At 38.2% G+C, this 22,318-nt stretch overlaps 1 protein-coding gene across 6 annotated transcripts in view; it reads left to right on the top strand.

The window, feature by feature from the left end:
* TBL1X (transducin beta like 1 X-linked) overlaps positions 1 to 22,318 on the top strand; it is a 199,894-nt gene that overhangs the window by 75,018 nt on the left and 102,558 nt on the right. The window contains exon 1 of one of the 6 annotated variants that reach the window (XM_040582783.1): positions 13,396 to 13,566. The exons of the other annotated variants lie outside the window; for them this stretch is intronic. The gene's annotated coding sequence lies outside the window, so the exon portion shown is untranslated. Of the gene's footprint in view, positions 1 to 13,395; positions 13,567 to 22,318 lie in introns of those variants that run through there. 6 annotated transcript variants of the gene reach the window in all.

The following is a 22,318-nucleotide window of genomic DNA, read 5'->3' as shown; positions in this document are numbered from 1 at the left end:
ATTACTAAGTGGGATAATAAAAACAATTTCTAGCAAATTGTACTAGCTTTTTGCAGCAGTTTGTTTCCTTCCATTCTTCAAATGATTTTGATGCTTTAATGAATTAGATCTCTTCAGTATCCTGTTGAAAAAGGCAGAAATGTTATCATGAACTCTAGGAGAGCAAGTAACTTATTTTGGAATATCATGGGAAGTCTCTTAATAAGAGCGATTAGCTCCTTTAGCATTTGGCCCTGTAAAATAAATGTCTCATAAACTCTGGTAGATTTAGCTGTGGTGGTTAAAGATGTGACAATTATCTGTTGTACACATCTGCTGGGCTTAATCCTTCATCGACTGCTCAAGCAAATGTAGGCTAGCCTGTGAGCTGCCATGGAAGCACTGCAGCCCTGGGCTCACGTAACCCCTTCTGTCTGGTAGGTTATGCAGGGGAGTTCTCTGGTCTGAAACAACCAGAGCTCTTAACAGCCAGGCTCATAATCATCTGCATCTGTTTACAGTACTAAGGAAGAGGAAAAAAGAAAAGAGTAGGGGAAAAATAAACAAGCAAAAAACCCAGACAGAGCCAGGCATGTTGCCTTTAACTGTGGGCTTCCCTACCAGCTTCCAAGCAGTGTTTCAGAAGTGTTGTTTTCAGGTAACTGCTGGGAGTATCAATATTGTGGCACTGATGTACATTGGTTTCTGAGAGCTTATTTCTTTCCCTGAATAAGCTTTTCCTCTTCTTCCCTGTCATCTCTAACACAATAGTGCAATAAGCCTTTTCTGCAGGGCCAGTGTTGCTTTTGAGCATAGTCACAACCTATGCAGTCTAAATCAGTTGAAGGCAAAAGGTAGAGTACTCTTCTTTTGTAATGAGCTGTAGAGAGAAAGATGTTTGGCTCCCTTTTTCTCTGTTAAATGTAGCACTGTGAAACCTATACTAGAACACCTCCAGTTCTGTGGATGCTACACTGCACATTGGTTGGAAACACAAGAGTGCCCATGTAGCCGATTCCCTCTTCCAGAGGTCGGCTGTGCTGCTTCAGTGTCGCTGCAAGCCTAGGGGAAATGCTGCACAGAGATCACTGCAGCTGCACCAATGTCAAACAGAAGATGTGTTCTTGTGAATGTAAGCCCTCACTGTGTTTCCTTTGTGTTTTCTAGAGCTGTCCACGTAACCTTGTTTTCGTATTGGGGGGAAAAAAAAGGCTTTTTCAAGGAACTACACATTGAAGTTGTGTGCGTATCAAAGGAATAGAAGGGATGCTATTTGTAGGAGATATTACAGTTTGCTACAGTTTGCTTCATTTATTCTTCTGCCACCGTCATTTCTATTTTAAAAACTAGAGCAGAGGGGTCTGAAAATGGTACTGGAGAGAAAACTGCAGTATTTGTTTTGAAAAAAACCCTTTGGAAAGAATACCTGTTTCATACTGCTGTGCCAGCATGGAAGCTGGCAGGGCTGCTCCTTCCCTCTGAGCAAGGCTTCACTGCAGTGCTTTTTGGAGCAGGCTTGTTACCCAACTGACTGCTTTTATGATGTCCCTTGTTTTGGATGGATCCCACAAGGTCTGTGACAACATGCATTTGGGCAGAGTGTGACAGTCTGATCAGGTGACTCTAAGAGGTGTCCACTTTAAAACAAAGAAGGACAAATTATTGAATTGAAAATGCTGAGCGATGTTTGTTTATTGGCTGTAACAGTACTGCACAGTGTGGGGTTTTGTACAGAAGCCCAAGTTAGCATGGCTAGCAAAATAGTGCAGCTTCTTTAGGGCAGTGCATTATCTGGGCCAGTTATACTTTACTACAGGAAAAATTCAATAGCATGGAACTTGGTGTTTCTTGCAGTACTCAAGCTAGTATGAATATCTCCTTTGCAATGTGGCCTGGAGACATATGCATTGTTTTCTTACAATTTTCATCTACCATAATACATCCATCCCACATCTCTGATTTTATTCTTAAATTATAACTTCCGGGAACAAGGATTATCTTGTATCTTTTTTCATCTGGATTTTTCTAGATTTTGATATCATCTTGCATGTAAGACTCATGGTTAGGATTCCTAGGCAGCAGCTTAATACAAATGATACATTATTATTGATCAAGGCTTCCTGTCTCCTGAAAACAGCTGGCTGGATTGGATGATTCTGAGCTTCTTTATACTGATATTCGCTGAGTCATAATTCTGAAGAGAAGAATAATTAATTCAGATGTGGCTAGAAGAGGGTTTTTATCTTTAAAAAAAGCATTGCAACAAAGTGGTTCGAGTATTAGACCTATCTAATACAATTCTAAATATTTTTTAAATTAGAAAACTGAGAAGATAATGTTATTGATGTTCTGTCTTGCCTAATAAATATTTCAATGGATTAATAATGTAGAGCTGCTTTGGAGAGATCTCTGCTGGCATTTTTATTACACAAGTGAATGCTAGGCTGCTGATGTTAGGCCCCAAACCAGGCCTACTATAAAATGTTTACAATTTTGCGTTCTCTGTGTTCTAAAAATGGAGCACCTTTCACAGTCTTTTATTCTCCTATAACTTCTCCCTTTCCACACAATCAAACCTAGAAATCAGTTGTGTGCTTTGCTGGGCTGACATGCATTCCGCTTTATTTTTCAGTTTCATCAGTAATAAGCTTTTCCCAGATTGTACTGGTGCTCCATTGACGTAATGATGTTATGCCTTATTCACACCAAAAATCTAGTGAAGTCTCCCTACAGATTCTACAGTCTTTGCAGTGGGATCATGGAAATGAATAAAATAATTCAGATTAATAGCTTTAATTTCTCAGCACTTCATTCTTGGTTTTCTTGAACTAGAATGTACATTTACAATACTATGTTAGGATTTATTGAGTCTCCCTATCCTATATATACCCTCTCTGGCTTCTCTGTTAGCTTTGAAGTGATAGTATGCTGTGCACCTTCTGGCTTCCATAGAGTGGGGAAAGAGAAAAAAACCCACTCTCTTCAGGACTTTTAAATCCTCTTCAAGAATATAGTATTACGGTATCTTCAGTAATACTGAAAGTCAGGATGCCTTTGCATGCCCACCTGGATACAAAAGAAATACATTTAAATTACAAGAATTTGTTGAAAAATGTGCTTGTGAGCACAATGCTGAAGCCCTTCTTAGGGAAGGAAGTTTCGGTGTCCTTTCTCCTGCATTTGACACCATTTCTGGAGTGTTTAAATGAGGGAGTCTGAAGTGTACCCAGAGGACCAAAAGTCATGAGAATGTTGACAGCTCCAACACACAACAGAACTTGTCTTAAATAATATTCTCACACAAATGGATTTTCTCATTAGCATTGTCAAGTATATTCCATAGCGATGATCATGTTTGCACAAGGCCGTGTAAGGCCTAAGCAGTCTGCAAATGGATTTTCTTTTATTTCAAATAGTGGTTCTAGATTGAGAACCCCAGAGACAGCTTGCTTTCAAGTTTGAACTCAGCTCTCTTTAAACTGATGGCAAAAAAAAACTTTTTTTAAAAAAAGGGGGTGGGGGGAAGCAGCACGTGTGGTTTATTTTGTCTCATTTCTTTTCAGTTGCTCTTTCTTTCTTGTGCCTGTGCGTTGCATACTTCATTCTAGCTTTTGAGACTGACAGCACATCCCCAATGCCATGCTGCTGCCTAGTTTTGCAGGTCAGTTTGCTGTCCCCTGACAGCGTGGCTGCCATTTCTGGCTTGGCCTACACCGTAGGGCTCTGCTGATGAGGAGTGGACAGGAAAGAGAGGAAAGGGCCCTCCTCAGGGCCATAAAAAATGCTGGCAGAGGCGCCATCTGCCAGACTGTGGGTTTTTCTATCATTGTACCTAGTGTCACTTGGGAAGACGGTGGGTCCTTGATGGCAAAGACACACTTCCTACTGTGTGCATGGTATCTCTGCTAAACCAGAAGAGGCTTTCTGATGGAGAGAGATCCTCAGATCTGAAGGTTGGACCTACTTCAGAAAGTCTGGACACCAGAGTTAATATAAAGTGGTTATGTTATTCCTCCTTGCCTGTTTTGCCAGTGAAGTACCATCTGGCTTTCATCATTTGCTTGGGTGGAAGCTACTTTGCACTGCTAATACCAGTCCAAAGCTAAAGGTTATTACCACCTTTTTGTCCCAGCAGCATATCCACATTAGCATTGTACTATTAGCAGTAGGTAGCTGAAGGGTTTTTGATTTGTATGATTGTGGTTTCAGACAGGAATAGGCTTTATTATATTGCTTGTGTACAAGTACAGTAAGTTTTATATGAAAAGGTGGCATAAATCTACTCTAAATGAAAAGAGGCCGCTTTTATTGTAATGTAGCTACTCAGAGTACTTTATTGATGCATACACTTGGGAGAGGTTTTGGTTGTTTGTTGCGAACTACTGTTAGCCCTGAACCTGTAAGAAAATAAAACTGAATTGTGTTTTTTCTGGAGCATAGAATTTTAAACTTAAGGACACATGAGCAGGTTACTGTGTGCTAACAATTTATTTTATTTTGAAGAAAGAGTGCTAAGTTCATTTGTGCTACTTTTTATGTGCCGTGAGCTTAGAATATCTGCATAGATATACTTCTGTTGATACGAGTAGTAAGTTGGAGGATGTCTACAGAACCTCAGTTTCTAAGCCTTAAAATGCAGTTCTGTCCCGGGATCCAACTTAGGGAGTCATACTGCAGTCAGTCATAATCACAACTATATCTATGCACAAAAGGTAAAGAATATACAATTTCCCAGTTGTGACAGGGAGCAGAATAAAATATTTCATCATGGATGTTCTGAGGAAAGGTACCTACCTGACTTTCTGATAGAGTTGGCAGGTAAAGTTGGTTTTATCACTAAATTGGACAAATTTGATTTGAAAGTAGCAGCACACAGAAAGCGTGGAGCACAATAATGTTGTCACGAGAATCAGTTTTCACATTAAGATTCATAGAGCTGGATTTGGACCTCAGATTCACCGGTGAAAATCTGGAAAAGCTTAATCTGTAATTCATGTGATTCTCTCCAGACGTACTGTGCTGGAACTGAGTGCAGACTCAGCCAACCCACTCCAGGCTAAATTGTTCACCTGTTTATTCACCTATGCAAGTGTTCATGTACTCACCCACTGACACAATTTCCTATGAAGCCAAAAGAAAGAGGCACATTTTATGGAAACATGGAAATCTTGAAATTCATAACTTCTGACAGCCATTACAAATAAGTAGCCATATCTGTTACCAGTGCCCAGAGTTACCTGGTATCCTTTCTTTATGTAATTTCTTAGAGTAATTAAAAAAAAAAAAAACCAGCCTTCTTTTCACTTGTTATTTATTATTCATACCATTAATAACAGTTCACTACTTGGCTTTTATTTTCATTGATATCTTGGCTATTTTAACACAATAGCTATGCATGGTTTGTTTCCTTGCTTTACATGGCAGTGTGCTTTTTCACCGTGTGTTTTTTTCAGTTTTATCATCTGGAAATATTATTAAAGATATTATATACCTTTTCTTCATGCAAAGTCGTGGTGCATCTGTTGACCTTCAGGGCATATTGCTGGGGCCATCTGGTTTTCAAGGGAAGTGGGGGTTGGTGAGGAATGGGGAAGGATTTAAGGCAGAAGGAGATATTAGGTTACTTATATGTTATTTGATTAAGGTTTTGTTTTGTCAAATGGTAAGGCTGATTGGTACTTTGTTACAGTGTTTAACTTTTTGTAGTCTTTGTTTTTTCTTGGGGTTTTTGTTGTTATTCTGAAGGGGTGCTGGGCTGGGGAAGCTCCATGTGAGTGTGCTTGCATGTATCAAAATAAACAAAACACTGTGTCCCCAAACTGCTGTGAAGTGTTGACCAGTGCTCCTGTTGTAGTCTATTAGTAGCAGAATTAAATGACATTGTTTGGAAAATGTTCCTAGACTGTGTTCATCTCTCAATTGGAGAAAATGTTAGTGGCCAGTGAGGAATTAGCAGAATAAGGTATTGACCCCATTTGAACCTAGGAAAATTTATACCTAGGACATGTTTGTGTTCCGGAAAAACTTTTCCCCCAGTTTTTCAGAAAAAGAAAAGATAGTCTTTTTTTTTTTAGTGGTTTTTCACCACATACGTAGGAGACACGGTGTCATTTCTGCTCTTATCTTTCCAGATTAAAGGCATCTGACATGCGTGTGTGGGTCTGACTGGGGGCTGGAGGCAGAGCAAGGAAAAAGGGAATATCATCAGCTCTTGCTGTTCCCCATTTCCAACGTGGCCACAGCAATTGCTGTTCGGTAGTTTTGATGCATAGTTTAACATTAAAACCTTCAATTTTTCGTTTTCACGTTTCTCTAGTGCCATTAAGAAACCATTAGTTGGCAATATTGTGTATACATTGATAATTTTTATTTTGTCAGTGTATGTCATATATCGTATCATGAAATACACTGCTGTGCGTAAAAAGCTTTGATTTTCATATGCTGGAAGCTGTTACAATTCAGTTAACCAAAGTCTTATACATGAACTGAAAATGTGGCACACACTTTTTTAAAAGGAGAAAGAAAAATTATTTTAAGTAAATTTACAGGGCAAAGTATTTGTTTCAACTGAAAACAAGAAACAGCTTGGTTGTAAGAGAAAAGTTTAAACTCATGTTAGAAGTAATCTTCTCGAAATTAGCAAAGAGCTAATTTAAATTAAAGCAGAACTCCCCACATCAAATTATCGTGTCTTCATATGTATAAGTTCTGAGTGATCTGTTTAAAACCCAGAACAACCTTCCCAGGGTAGGGAAGGGGTACGGGGGTAATTGTAGAGAAGGTTCTCATCCCAGTGCTTCTCCCCGCTGTGTGATCTCCCATAACTGACCCTCTGTGAAACAGAAGGTCCCCCCAGTCCAACAGCTCCTGCCCACATGCACATATTCTGATAACCTGTAACAAACCAAGTGTCTGGGTCGCAGTTATGGGGATATGCTAATCTCATCCTATGCTCCTGTATTTAATAATATCCACAACACTCCTTAAATATTCAATTTATTGTCAGTCAGTGGATTTATTCCTCCGTCTTCGCCACTGTATTTTAGGAGTACATAAGCCAGTTCAGTAATAACACTTTCCTTACAAATAAATCGTTATGTATGCAGAAGAAAGAGTAGAAGAAACAATGCACCTTTGTGGTGCTGATCAGTTCAGCCTGAATTTCGAGAAGTACAGAAATGGGGGGGACAACACCCTAACTTCTGTGAGGAAAGAGAAAACTTAAGTAAACACATTAGGAAAGTTTGCTTAATCAATTGTGATTTCTTGGAATAGTTCATATATTTTAAGTGTTTCATCAGTCTGATGTGTCATTCCAGTCTTGCTCTTATGCCTTTTCTCTGATTTCTTTTAGATAAGCTGTAAACTTAAGAGTGAGGCAAAAGAGTTTTTAGAAGCATGGTGCGTATGTTAAAAGCTTGCTTTGATGTTTTCCTTGTAATACAATAAAAGCATTGCAGAGGTTTACCTAAATAAAACTCTCTGTGACCCGTCTCACTTTTTTTGTTTGAGGAGGCGTTAACTAATCTTGATTTTGTTGGCTATTGTGAAACAGCAGAAAATAAAAAGTTAGTAGGCTATTGTCTTTGCTCTGGGATTTCCGATGTCCGTGATCAAAAGCCTTTCTCATGAAGCCATGCATGGGTTTGCAGAAATTCCACCCAGGGCTTGTAGCTGCCTGAGTTAGAAAGCTTTCAAGACTGTGTAGCTTTTCTTAGGAAAACATGTTAAAACACCAAACATCTGTTAGAAGACCTTTTTGTTTGGAAAGCTTCTTGAAGCACACCTTGGAATTCCTTGCTTGGTGGTAGTGAGTTTGTGTGGTAGACATGAAATAACTAGGAGTGGTATCACCTGGGTTCAACATCTGAGGGGGATGTGAAGGTGTTTGAGAGACTAGGCTTTCAAAGTGTTTCCTTCTGCCATCTGTCTGAATACACTCTTGATATGATTACAGTTTTTACCTTTTTCAACCACATACAGTAAAATCAGACACAGTAAGAACATGAACAAACAAGGAATCATGTGTTCAGGAGACCATACAGTACAAAAAGTTTAATACATAAAATTTTATTTTAGAAAACTGAAAGCCTGTACTCTAGATTAATTTGTCTGTCTCTTATTCTGTGCATCAGATTCTCATGTTCTTTGTATTTTAATGTGCTGTGTACTGTGCTTTTATTCATGCAAAAATGCTTACGGAATTGTAAATTAAATTATTTTCTGGCTCAGACATCAACTGGGATCATTAAGTAAGTTCCAAGTGTAGAGCCAAACCTTATCCTGGTTGCCTCTGTAATGTTAATGGAATAACAACAGGTGTGGTGGCAAAAATTTTTACATGGAAAATCTCAATTACTTTGGTTAGCCATAACAGAGAAAGTCTGACTTTCAAGTCCAGGCAGAAGTCGCAGGATGTGAATCTGGAATAACACTGGTAGGCTGAATAGATTTGGTGACAAGTCACTGTAGTCCCTTAACTGTGTATCTGAAGAAATAAAATTCTTATTTGAAATTCTATTTCAAATAAGAAGTGATTTTATTTTCTCATTAGAGTAGCACATTTTGGTTTTCTTAGCAACAATTTTTTCATAGAAAATGTTCATCTTTTCTAAAGTTCTGAAGAGTACGAAGGACGTTAGTGAAGTACCTTGATGGTTGTTTATAGGAAACATTTTCCCAGTAGAAGAGGCAGCATGAAAAGAAACACGGAGATCACCATTTGAAAATGTAGGAAGTAGACAAGGGCACTAACATGCAGATAAGATAAAGAAGGTTAGAGAAGAACTATGAAAGGCCTTACAAAGGCGGGGGACAGGAAGGCTTGCGTTTGAGGTGTTAGTGTGATTTAGTGGTAGGTTACTTAGAAATGTTACACATAAACTTTGTGATTAATAAGAGTTGTGTTCAGGTGTTATACACACACTGGACCAGGTCGCCCAGAGAAGTTTTGAGTGCCCCATCACTGGAAGTCTTCAAGGCCAGGTTGGATGGGGCTTTGAGCAACCTGGTCTAGTTAAATACATCTCTCCCCATGGCAGGTGTGTGGGACTAGGTGATATTCGAAGGTCCCTTCCAATCCAAACCAGTCTGTTATTCTATGATTCTGTAGGAAAACAAAGTTAATTTGGGGGAGATTTTTCCAGATGGAGATCTGTACTAATGTATAGGTTAAAGGTAACGTTATCAAGTGTTACAAGTGTGTGTGACAAACAAGATGACTGTGATGCTGACAGTACTGAAGTATTAATGTAGCAAGAAGGGCTGCCGAGCAAGGGGGAAAAGGAGTACTGAGTGTTCAAAATTGGTCTGGAGTTGACAGCCAAAAGTCCTGATCACATCAGAAACGGATGAGGATTCCGGTCTTCAGTGGAGAAGAGGCAAGTCTGGAGCACAGACTATCTATTCATAAATGAGAATTAAAATCATTTTTGAATGAGATTCCCTTGTGCGTGGAGAATAAGAGAGTCAAGGACAGAGGTCTGTGGAATCCCCAGATGAAGTATAAAATACAATTAACTGTGAATAGGAACATTAAAGCAAAGAGTAATTCTGTATACTTTACGAAGAAATTTAGGAAATGAGCAGTTTCTTTTTCAGTTGAAGCTGTGCTTATAGGCAACATTCATGTTTCAGTCAATGTTTTATTTTGATTTTGGTTTTTATAGTAGGATTGAATTTCAAAAGTAGAAAAATCAGTATACTAGAGTACTTGAAGAAACACTAGAAGTTGGAGTAAAAACCCTGTCATGTTCTGATAAATACTTTACATTTGCAGTTTATGTTGATTGCAAAGGAGAAACCTGTCATTTTACCATTTATTGAGTTAAATGATACACTGAATTGAACTAAATCACCATTAAACAGGAAAGAATTCTGAACAAACAAGTATATTTACATGAGAAGTTCCATTAAACCCCATAGATACTAGCAGTGAGTAAAATAAACTGTATAAACATGGAAGCAAATTCATCTGGATTTTCAGGGTGATGCTGCCTAACTCTTTTTGTTGAAAAAATATAAAAAAACCCCCACACACATGTACATACACACATGAGAAAGAAAAGTAGAAGACTGTATTTCTAGTCTCTTAGCTGTATCCCTGTTACTTTTTATGACTTTTATGGGTGGGATCACTCACCTAACATCTCGCCCAACCTAACTTGGGTTACACAGATGTCAGGCAACAGAGGTGTCTGTCTACCTCGGAGCCATCCCTGACGCGGGCTTAGGTGCACCCAACACATGGCCTTTCTCCTTCTGGGGCAGGGTCTCACCTGTCAGGTGTATCATGCTCCAGAAGTTCCCACCTCCTGACTTTGAGAGGAGCCTTGCTCGTTGGACACATGTCTATATTGTGCCTGTCAACAAGACATCAACCCAGCTATTAGCTTCTGCTACATTTCAGTAGCTTCAATGATTGACTCCTTATCGTCCCTTAAATACTTAAAGTGTAGCTGAGCTTGCATTCATTTTATATGTATTTTTAATCAGCTATGCCTGCTGGCCAAGGTTTTTATTTGTCTGAAATGATATCTGATGTTATGATCTCTCTGAAATTGAAGTAACTTGCTATAAAGTGCTTGCTAAAAGAGGAAAACTAAGGTAAGCTGCAGAGAGAAGACACTGAAGTAAGAACACGGGTTCACTGTCAAAGAGATCCCAAAGCAAACAATACTGGAGGGGTATTGAGTGAGGTCAGTAGGGAGGAGCTGAGTAGCCCTAGGCATGTTTATAACTAATTTTTGAAATACTACAAATGTAGCTCACGTTATAAATAACCATATGTTCATTAAATAACCGAAGAAGGAAAATCTGGGAAAAGTTAGTCCAGACATTTATAACTTTTTTTAAAGGTAGTTGATTTTTTCCATATGATTTTCAGACTAAGAAACTATTTTCATCTCTTGTGGACTGCTCATTGTTTTTGAGAACTGCAGTAAAGGAAAAGAGCAAAGTTACCATCCAACCTTAAATGCAAAACACGAAAACATTTGGGATTTGAGCTGACTTGGTTGCTTGATATAGCTTTTACTTTATAGCAGAGGTCTATAGCAAAGCTTCACTGAAAACTTAATGTAGCTTATTTTCCCAAAGTCCAAATTGATGGTTGAATGCCTGAACAGAGAGAAGAATGTGTGTTCTGCCTGCCAAACTGAAGAGTTGTTGTTTAATGTATATTATGCAGTTCATCCTCATCATAAAGAATGTGCTGGTTTTCTATTTCAAATTTCATATTCAACCATAATACAGATGTATACAAAAAAATACAAGCTTTATGTGAGGAGTACACAATGAAGGTGAATTCATAAAGGAAGAGTAGCTCACAATAGAAAAAACTGGAATAGATACAGATTACAGACACTATTGTAAATGTCAAGTAGAGTTTGACAGCTGGTAGGTTGGAGACATAATTAAAAAAAAATTCCATACATGTACAGACTGCCTTTTAGCATGAAGAACTGGCACATAGCGAAATAAGAAGGTGAGTAGCATATGGGGGATTAAGGCATCTGAGTTCTAGTGGAAATTGAAGGCAGACAAATAGGCCTTCAAGACAAAGATGACCATAGTGGTAGCAGTGGTGGTGTGTATTTGTTAATTCATGGCACAGCAATCTACACTAACTAAAAGAAGGTCTGTCTCATGCAGTTTACCATCCCAACCAGAGCCTCTGTAATACAGAAAAGAGGAAAGCATCAGAGGAGAAATGTCTAGAGAATGGCAGAAGATGCCCATTAAACAGACTGGTCTGTGTGAAGTCTGTTTTGATGGAAGGAAAAAGTAAGCCTTTTGTACACTGAGATAAATTGTTAGGATTCTGGTCAGTTGAGTTAAATAAAGGCATTTAGGGGAGATCAAATTTTAAGAAAGAATTAGTATTTTTGTCAAACATAATTTTTAAAAATTGATTTGCATTTAGACATCTCAAGATACGAGAAAATGTAGTTTTGAAGGTAGAATACTTGTGCTCTTTAAATATTATTTCTGTGTATACTTACTTTTGGCTTCAGTTTATATTACAAATACAATGACACTTAGCTGTGACCCTGCAGAAGGAGAGATTAGTTTGGTAATGTAAACTATTTTGGGAACTGAGCTGTGTATTTATTTCTATATCTTTCTTTTTAGTCTCTTGCTTGGATTTCTCTGGATGTTTTCATCATAGTTAAGCTTACCACTTCCATTTTTTAGGTCATGCTTTTTAATCAATGTTCTGCAAGTCTTGCAGTATTGCCTGACAAATGGCATCCACACCACAGCTGCTGCATCATGAGGAGATTCTGCTGAATCACAAGTCAGTATGAATCTCTTGAAAAGAAAGTATTTGATTTTTTTACTATAATGGAACAGATTTTCTTTGCATTTTAATATGAAATGCAAAATCATGACCTATAAGTCCTATTAAGTGTTCCACAAAGTTGGGATCTATTAAGTCTTGAATGTATTATTTTCATTGATCTGATGAAAATAATATTCATACAGTGTTTGCTGCTGGAGTTTTAGAGACAGTCATCAACTTAAATGTGAGAAGACTCTTAACTATGCACCTGGACCTGGCCAGGGTAGTAAACCCACATTTGGCCATGTGGTCTTTCCAGCAGGTGAAGGGCTTTTCTTCATTTCTGCCTATCAATTCAGCAAATACCTTGAACATGAATAACTGCTTAGGAGATTACTAAGCAGGAAAGCCCCTGCTTTCTCCCAGTTAGTAGTTTCATTAGAAAACCAAGAGAGAGAGGCTGATACCTGTTGATTTTAAAACCTTGGAGGACATAGGGACCAGAAATACTCAGTTAATTTTGCTAGTTATAGATAATTCCTCTTGAATGTATTGATTTGGTTCAAAAGGCAGAACTGTTTTATTAAATATCATGCATGTTTTACATAAACTTTTATTAATGAATAAAACATAGTTTCAAACAATCTTACTGTGTTTTAATTGATGGTTAATTTCCATTTTAAAAAATTATGACCCTGTGTAATAAAGGGGTGATTCATTACTTACTAGCTAAATGGTGTGTAAAAATAGTAAATGTGGGTTAGCACAGATTAGTCCATAGGTATGTATGTAACACAGCTTCATGGTAAGCAAGTAGTAGTATCGAGTTGGTGTAAAGATTCTATTTCATCATATATTAATCAGTGTGTACTAAGAAGTTTTAAAAGGTAACTAAAACCACGAGCGTTTTAAATGGTTAGGCAGCACCAGAATCTTTTTGGCCAGGATCCACAAAACACATAGAGTGTTGGCTGAAGTGAAGTGGGTGAGCTCTGGGAGGGGGAGATAACAGCAGCAAGGCACCATTTGCACCCCTTCAGAAGGAGGTTAAGCTGGGCGTACAGCTGAAGTTCAAGGTACAGAGCGAAGGCCATAGCCATTTTGGCCGTGCTCGCCCTTTCTGCCTTGCCTCCTCTCACGCCCAGAGGCGCCCTGTCCCTCCTGCTGGTGCCTTCCCTGGCCGATGCAGCAGTGTAGCTCTGGCATACCCCATCGCTTCTCCGCCTTGGGAGCCAGAAGTTGGCCAGCCTTCCTTGAAGCTAAGCAGTTCCAGGGAAGGGACTGAAGAAACTAAAAAAGCTCAGGTTGGTTTGAAGTTGTTTTGCTGTTCTTTCTGTGACTCACGTGTGGATTGTGTGCTGTATAGGATGTGTTTTCTGGACCGTTCTGAGGGAGGTGCTAGCTGAAGCACACTTCCTAAAGCTTGAAGCAGATCTTGGTGGGGGAAAAAAGGAAAAGGAAGTAAATTATAAATTGGATACAGAACACACAGGTTCTGTACATGTTACCAGGAGGATAGGGGGGAAGATACTGTACTAGCTTCTTGCAAAATTGAATTTCAGCTAAGTGCTTCAGAAAGTATGATACCCAGAGTAATCAGTTACTTAGTGTTTTCCATTTGAAATGCTGTCTATTCCTCATTACTCACGGTTATTTGTACAGTGTGCATGTGTTAAAGTTGAATTAATGTGTTTTATAAATAACAGGTCTTTAAAAATGAAAAGTAAGAGGCCATCCAGATCGGAGGAGTGTAAAGAGTATGAGGCGTCTTCCACCTCTTTGTCAGTGGCTTGATGGTGTCATCATCACTGTTTATGTATTTATTTAACCACCTGAAATTGCTGCTGTTAGACTAGCAAGTTCAGTTCTTGGCCTGGTAGAAAGTTTGTAGTGTTTCTAAATTCAGTACTGTAGTATTTAATGAGCAAGGAAGAGTTGTTGAAGAGACTGGGAACTGTGTCTCCTTTTTGCTGGGTAGATCTGAGCATGAGCATGGTGGCAGGGCACTGTGGGAAATATTAAAAGCCCCTTCAGGTGAGTCATCCATTTGTTGGGACTGTCAGTTTAGAATTGCTCTTAATACCCTATTGATTCATTGCAGGACAAGAAAAGAATGAAAAAATACAGAACTTGTGGGCCAGTTTAGAGATTCTAGAAAAATTGCTCAAATTATTGGAAACATAACCCTTTCTAAATGTTTTGCACTGAGCAGAGTTCGGATAGTATTTATTAAATGTCTTTTGTTTGTCTTTCCCTTTCACAGTGACATGGTAAAAGTTTCAGAAATGGTTTAACACAGTCAAATTTTCCCTGTAAACTGAGTACTTTAAATATGTAGGTGCTGAGAGTTTTCTTTGATCCCCAAAACATGTGAAGGTGGGGAATTCAGGAAAGAATGGCAGAAGAAGTGGCTGTTGGGTGCCATTACAGTGTAACAAATCCCAGAGGTTGATTTGGGTTCCCCCTCACATCTGTGTATGTAGCGTGTGTTCATGAGTCTGTGCACATTTGGTAGGGTGTGTTGTAAAATCCAGAAAATTAGTCTGCTAAAGAGATCTCTTTCCCTCTTGCCTTATCCATTCTGCCTTGTGCAACAGTTGCCTAAGCCTAATTCCCTTTTATGTGATATTGATTAACAGCCATGCTGAGTCTAGGACTGTCAGAAGGACTAAAATGTATTTAATTATTCAGCTAGAATAAAGTGGAAGACAGTGCAGCAGCAGCAGCAGCTGTAACATAAGACATTGGCACTTCATCTCCAAAATACAAGAATTGTTCAGCAATAACCCAGCAAGTCTGTCCCCCTGGTTTGAAGGAAATTCATACGAGTCCAAAGATGAATGTTTGGAGAATGTGAGCGATGAGCTTGTCCTCAAGATCACTGCATACTTCGGGTATGTTCTTAGGCACAGTGCCAAGTGGTTACTCTTGCATGAAAAGAACACCATTTTACCAGAGGCACAATATTCCTTAAGTCAGATTTTCAAAAAGGAAAAAAATATGCAAGAGCATTTATCTGGTGAATTTTTTCACAGGTCTTATTATCTCTAAAAGTGTATTTTCATACATGTACGTGAAGATTTCACATTTGCTGAAAAAATGTTTTTGAAAATCCCAGTTCTCGTGCATAGTTTCAATGTGCAAATTTATTGTAGAAGTATTTGCATGTTTGTCTGGTTTTGGATTTGGGACAGGTTCAAAAGAAGGAGTTGAATGCTAGAATCTTTTGCATACTTAGAATAAGAAATATAAAAATTAGGGACAGAGTTTTGTTCAACTAATAGTGTTAAGATAGCTAAAATCACAGTTAAGTATTTTGTTCTGTAACATTACAGTGATACGTGCCACAAATCTATAGCAAGATTTTTTCCTGTGGTCATAAATTGCAAGGATTATGCATTAATGTTCCACTAAACCACCTTCACGAGGTCCCAGAGCTGTAGGCTGTTGGGGGCTGGGAGATTACCACCGTGTCCTTACTTTGTTCGTACATCTTCATTGAATATCTATTTTTGCCATAGTTAAAGAATAGATACTGGCTGAAGTGGATGTTTGACTTGATGTAGTAAGTCTGGGTTTATGGTCTTGTAATTTAAAATCTGTACTTAAAATAATTTTAAGTATTGTGTATATTATGCAGAATTATGTTTTGTGGCAAATTTAAAAATCTAAAATGCTTGCAAAGAATAACTTACGTAAATTGGAACACAAATACACTTTTTCTAGTATGAGACTGTAAGTTACATTTTGTCTGGACTGAACTGTAAGAAAAACCTTTATAGAATATGATTTATTAAATCAGAAAATAACAATAGTCTTGCTTGGATTGTTGCTAGCATATTTTAGTTAGATGTTAGGAGCAGTTGCAGCCTGTCCCAGAGCTGTGTGTTTCTGTCTTTAAAACCAACAGCTTGGATGTGATACCATTCATTTACTCATGAGCATAGATAGAAAACACCAGTGTGCTGATGTTTAAAGGGTGTTGGTTTCATTTATGTGGGTTCATATTCAGTTTTCAACTACGGATGGATTTTTTCCCTCCCTTTTTTTTGGGGGGGCAGGGGGGTGTTAGGGTAGAAGAGACAGGAAAAGAGAATCTAGTAGCTAGTTCTGAGTTTTTAAGATTATTATTCTTACCTTCCTCTTTAAAAATAGCCCTTCTTACAGGTTAAGACTCATGAAAGCAGCATAAAGACAACAGAACAAACAGGTGCTGTGCTTTCTTGTAAGAGTTCATTGCCCAGTCTTTCCACCACATGAGTAGATCTTCACATCTTTCATTCTCAGTTGTGTTATTTTTTTGGAGTTTTCAGCAACATGGACGGAAGACAGCTCTACGCTAGGGTTAAACTAAATCAGACCATGTAGTTACAAAGCAGAGCAGAAAGAGAGTGAGTTTATGGGGAAAATCGATTGTTGGTATGCTGGGTACAAATTAAAGCCAGCTTGTTGCACTGTTTATTTAAGAGGTGAACTTCACTGTGACCAGAAAATAGATTATGAACCTAAATAATGTCATTGTTTTACTCATTAAAGCTGGAGCAATGAAGTAGTGTTCCAGTAGCACAGCCACATATCTGTGCACAGTCTCTTCAGAGTGAGATGAGGTAGTGCTGTTACAAAAAATAAGTTATTTTTAATTAATTCTTTGTTGCATCCATAACTAGGCCTTAATTGCTATGTGATCAGCATAGCACAGGCTAGTTGCTAAATCTCTAGAGTGACTGAAATCTGTCCTGTCCTGTGTTGCCCAGTCCTTTAATAATTATGTGTCTGCATGGATTTTTTTTAAACTGATACTGGACCTACGGTCTGGGGGGTAGTTCTGTCATTTCACAAGCTACATCTGGTCATGGAACAATGTATATAAACCTCTACATTTAATTTGTATTGGACAGCATTTTCAGAACAATGGTTGTAAAAAGTTTCTCAACAATATCATCTATTTAATAACAGTCATAATTGTACAGAAGTGCTTGGTTCTACGTATAAAGTCCATGTCATGATAGAAATAATTCTCCCAATGCTGTGCATTTCAGTTCGATTATTATTGCATTTATTGAATGGTTGAAGTTACTCAGCCTTTGGCCTTGAGCCATTGTGGCATGCCTCAGGTGGTAAGTGAATTGCCTACAAATGCGCTGCTTGTCATTTCTTACTGCTTAATTTATTCTTTGGAATAAGTTTAGTCTCACAATAGGCAGGCATATCACGAAGCCAAAAAGCATTAGACAGGGACGAAATATTAGCCTTGTAAAGCCCTTCCCAATGTTGAGTCACTTATCTTTCATGGAAGGTAATAAATACTGAAATTAATGGCATGCTTCTGCTTTAAAGAATTTTGCAGAATGTTTGCATCTGTCAGCAGACTCCTAATGAAGTGGCCGTTCAGAAGCCCCATGGTGTGTCTGTATGGCCATCAGGTCATATTTGAGCCCCTTTTTCACAGGGAGGAAGAAATGAAGTGTGTTGGTGGAGGGATGCTTGTACCTGAAAAATCACCAGTGAATTAGAATATACGCATCACCTTTAATGGTAGCTTTAGTGTAGAGTGCATTTTTAGAGTCACAGAGTCAATCTAATGCAGTTTTTATGATGGTTTATTTTTAATGTAGTATTTCTGAAGAGTCACACCACTGCCTGTTTTGGAAAAAAGGTGCTTTTTCCTCCTGAAAACACGCTTCAGTTACATAATTTGAATAGCTCAGCAGCTCACAAAAAACCCCATGAGAAATAACAAGAACATTTTAACTTCTGCATAATGAACTTTGTTCTTCCAGAGTATGCATTGCAATGCACACAACAGAGAAGTCACTCAGATATCGACCATCGTTTATGTTGCTAGAACTGTGTAACTGTATTACTTAATGATAGATACCTTGGTACATTGCTCTTCTTACATAGCTTTTTATTATGTTATGGTATATGTTACTATTCTTTGGTGCATGACTTCAGGTTTTAGAATGAACTATCATTTTGGATGACACAAAATTATTTATTGGTTGTCTCTTTAATAAGATTGTATGCTATTATATCTTGTTCAGTAAAACCAAAATGTATTTGTAGGTCTGTATCTCTGCCAACTTCTATGGATGATGGATTCAATCTTATTAAACAGTTGGTTTGATTTCTTTAATAACTTTTTAATACTTTATGCCCAGAATGACAAAGTGTTAGTATCTTTTGGTACCCATGCCTGGACTACTAGAATGTGCAGTCTAAATAAATAAGACAGTATGAAGACCCTTGAAAACTAGTAGAAAAGTCTTTCAATTCAGTGATGAACTGCAACACATCAAATTTCCAAATTCAGCGTGCTTTTTGGCAATCTTCGTTTCATAGCATCAGATCTTGGATGAGTTTTTTATCTTGTAAAATGTGGGTTGGCAGGGCCTGAACCCAAATCAGTTTATGACTAATTTCCAACATTAAAATGTGGCAAATATAATGCACTACTTTATTTGTTCCATTTGCAGTATTTCTCACAAGTCCGTCCTCTCTGCCTTTTGCACAAACAGCGTATTCAGATTAGCCTGTTTGAGAATAAATGGAAAGGTTTTGTCACTTGCCGTCCTCTTTGTTTGGGATTTGTGGTGTATTTTAAGGAGATCCGTTGGGTGTATGTGGAACGGTGACTTTCACATGGAGCATTTTCTGTACTGCGACCGTTAGCAACCACAGATAAATTTAATCATACCACTCAAAAAATATGGAAAGCTGTACAGAATAATAATAAGGTGAATCATGAATTTTTAAGCTCTCAGAGGATGCTCTAAAAAGAAATTGATTAATCACAGTAACAATATAACACCTTGAAATAGACTTTTACTTGGGTGAACAGTGTAAAGTAGTAGTTTAGTATCAATATTGGAAGGCAGTACTCTCCATAAAGCCGTTCTGGCTCAGTATGGGTTTGCTGTTTTGTTAGTCGCTTTAGGATCACTTAAGATTTCACCTGTTTTAATCTTCTGCTTAATTTTGTACATGTGCATGTGTGTACACATTCAGTCTGTGAAACCCTACCCTGAATTTGATAGAGTTTATTGTTAGTTCACTCATCTGTGGCAAGAAAATGAAACCTGCTTTAGCTGTTTAGTAAGGAAAACTGATATTGAGACATTTCTCCAGACCTTCCCACAGTTTTATTCCTACCTAAGGGGAGAAAGTAGTGTTCCCGCACTTTGACAGGAATATGAAAGGGTTGTGTAGAGTTGTAGTGTATTACAGTACTGATATGCCTCCAGAAATCTTGGTGCCGCAGCCAGTGGGCCCAGAAACACAAGCATGGTTTTGCAGTACAGTTTCTCATGTGAAAACTATCAGTCAAGTAAATCCTGAGCCATCTTGCTGTGGAAAAATGGTAATTTATTCATTTTTACATTATTTCCTCCTTTTTTTTTTTTTACACTCTGCAAAAAATATGATATAGGGAAAATGGTAGCAAAGCAATTTTTAGTTCTTCTTGAAAAATTGCGGAGAAGCAGCAGTATGCACAGGTAGCATGCTTAATAGAACTAGAGTGAAAAAAACCACTGCCGATGAGCATAACATTTAGGGCCCTAAAACACGTTAACGTATTAAGTGGCAATAAACATATTTAAGGAAACAAAGGATATATGTAAAATAAATGTTGTGGCATCTTAATCAAAATTAGATTTCGCAGAGTATGGTGAAGTAGAATTGTAAAGCCTGAGAGATTGGTCGCATTTGCTGGTAATGTTCAGCTCTCATGCACTGGATTTTCTGCCCTGAAAGAAAAATACAAGTTCTCTAGAATAATCAGCTTTTCATTTTATTTTGCAGCCTTGTCTAAGCAGATGAATCTGATAATTCCTTAAATGGGAAATTTGCCAGCTGAGAGAAACCTAGAGGGCAACAAATGGGCAGTGATGACAGAATGTCTTAAATGTTGAGAATGTTGTTTTGATTCCAGACTCTTTAAAAATATATTTGTCTAGTGGATGGTAAAATGTTACACAAGCAGATAACACAGGAGATTTCCTAGGCATTACATGCGCGCACACACACACATATGCAAACACAGTATTATTATTTTTTTTCTGTAGGCTTAACCCATATAAATTAAATTGCAAAAGCTTGTGATTAAATAAATAAATAAATAAATAAGGGCAGGACACAAAGCGGTGAAATTAAAGCAGCTCTGCCTTAAGTCTGCAGAGATTTCCTTATCTTATCCTGCTGTTTCTAGGTATTGCAAAACATATGGCTCACCTTTAGGGGCAGTCCCCGAACAGTGGGAGATGTTGCATCCCATCTGTGCTGCAGCAACTGGAGGTGCAATAACAAGGTGAATTGAGGACGCCAAGATGATGGTGTTTAAATTCATTGCTGGTTTACCTTGGGGGGGGGCGGGGGTGGGGGGGGGGGGAGGGGGGTGGCATTCAGTTTGGGTGGGTTTTTTTAGCTACCACATCCATGTGCCTTAAAGGTCTGAACATGTTTACTGCTGGAGAGGTAATTGTTTTGAGGAACTTGGCAGCCTGAATAAGGAATAAGAATGTTAGGATTTTAGGGAAAGGGGGAGGGGGAGGAGGGGAAAGGAAAGGAGAATAGGAAAGGAAAAGAAAAAAAAAGAAAAGAAAAGGAGAAAAGAATGTCAGAAGGAGGGCAGTTCTTTGTGTCTCCCACACTTTGTTCTGGCAGCAGCTGAATTGGCTGAATAGGCTCCTGTCCCCCAGTGTTCACAACTGTCCATTATCGCTCCCACAAGTTTTAGGTGATCATGTAGTCACTCCCTAACATGATTTGTTCACTGTAATCTAGGTTAGTTTAAACACTTTTTAACACCAGCTCTCTGAACTCTTTTTAATCAGAATCATTCTGAAATAAGCAGTTATTCCACAGGTACTGAGGGGCAGCAGTGTTCGGCAGGAATGTAGGGGAAGAGTGATTATCAGAAGCAAGGGAATAAGGCTCCACCAGTGAAGCTTCACTTAGAACAAGAATTTAGAACGACTGCAGCCTGAAATTGCACAATACAGTGGATAGAATGGGGTATATGGCTAGACTTACTGCTACCCTTATGAAATTGAATTTTTTAATACCTGCCCTCCAGAATTTCAAAGCAGAGCTTCTAAGCCTCTTAGCCTGTGCCTCAGAATTTTCCAAAATAATTTCAAAGCCTAGGACGGGAAGTGACTAACACCTTGCACCTCACTAGAACACTTAGATGCAAAGTAAAACATAAATCTGTAAATTGAGATGCAAGAAGACTCTTAATGATCCTTTTTTGTTGCTGCTATCTTTACTATAATTATTCTTTGACTTCAGTGAATCTTTTGCTATTACGTCCTTCTTTTCCTGCTAATCTAATACAAGAAAACCACTTACTACAATGAAGATTGAATATTCATACAACCCAGCTTTAGGCATTGGCATCCACATACATATATTTAAATTGGAATCAAAGTTAATTGGTGTGAGTATCCCTGACATGTTCCGTTATGAAATAAAAAGGTTCTGTTTCATTTAGTACAGTACAATAAAAGCAGGTACCTTTTGTGCAGATGCTTGCTCTCAGTTTTCATAGTTTTCTCAATTTACAGAAGGAGAGCTTAGTTTCCAAGATGAAAAGGCTGACATGGTTTCCAGAACTGCAGGCCACTTCTCTTTTGTTTTGAAGTCAATGGTAATCACATTTCTGAGACCCTGGGAAAAATCACCTTTTAATGCTGACTAAAAGTAACATCTCACATACTGCCTGCATAAAATGCAGTACTATAAAAAGTACATGAAGCGCAGTGTTATGTTAGGATGTACATGTATATACATGAATTTAAGCAGTCTGCATTGTAATTTAGATTATTATCCTGGTCTGGATGACTTTTAGACGTTCTTAATTTCTTACTTTAGCACTTGAAAAAACAGGCCTACTATTTATTGAATAGAGCTAGAAGAATTTATTAAATAAAATTGATGCACAGGTAAGCATTAAACACTGTGAGACACTTCATGGTGTTGGAAGTAATGGAAGCAATTTCCTCTTTCCAGTCTTAAGCAATTTTGGTCCTTGCAAGCTTTCAAGAAATGATGTTT

This window comes from Falco naumanni, chromosome 2 (genome assembly GCF_017639655.2).
Source record: "Falco naumanni isolate bFalNau1 chromosome 2, bFalNau1.pat, whole genome shotgun sequence".
NCBI lineage: Eukaryota > Metazoa > Chordata > Aves > Falconiformes > Falconidae > Falco > Falco naumanni.
Note: the sequence above shows the minus strand (reverse complement) of the source record. Positions and strands in the feature narration are given on the sequence as shown.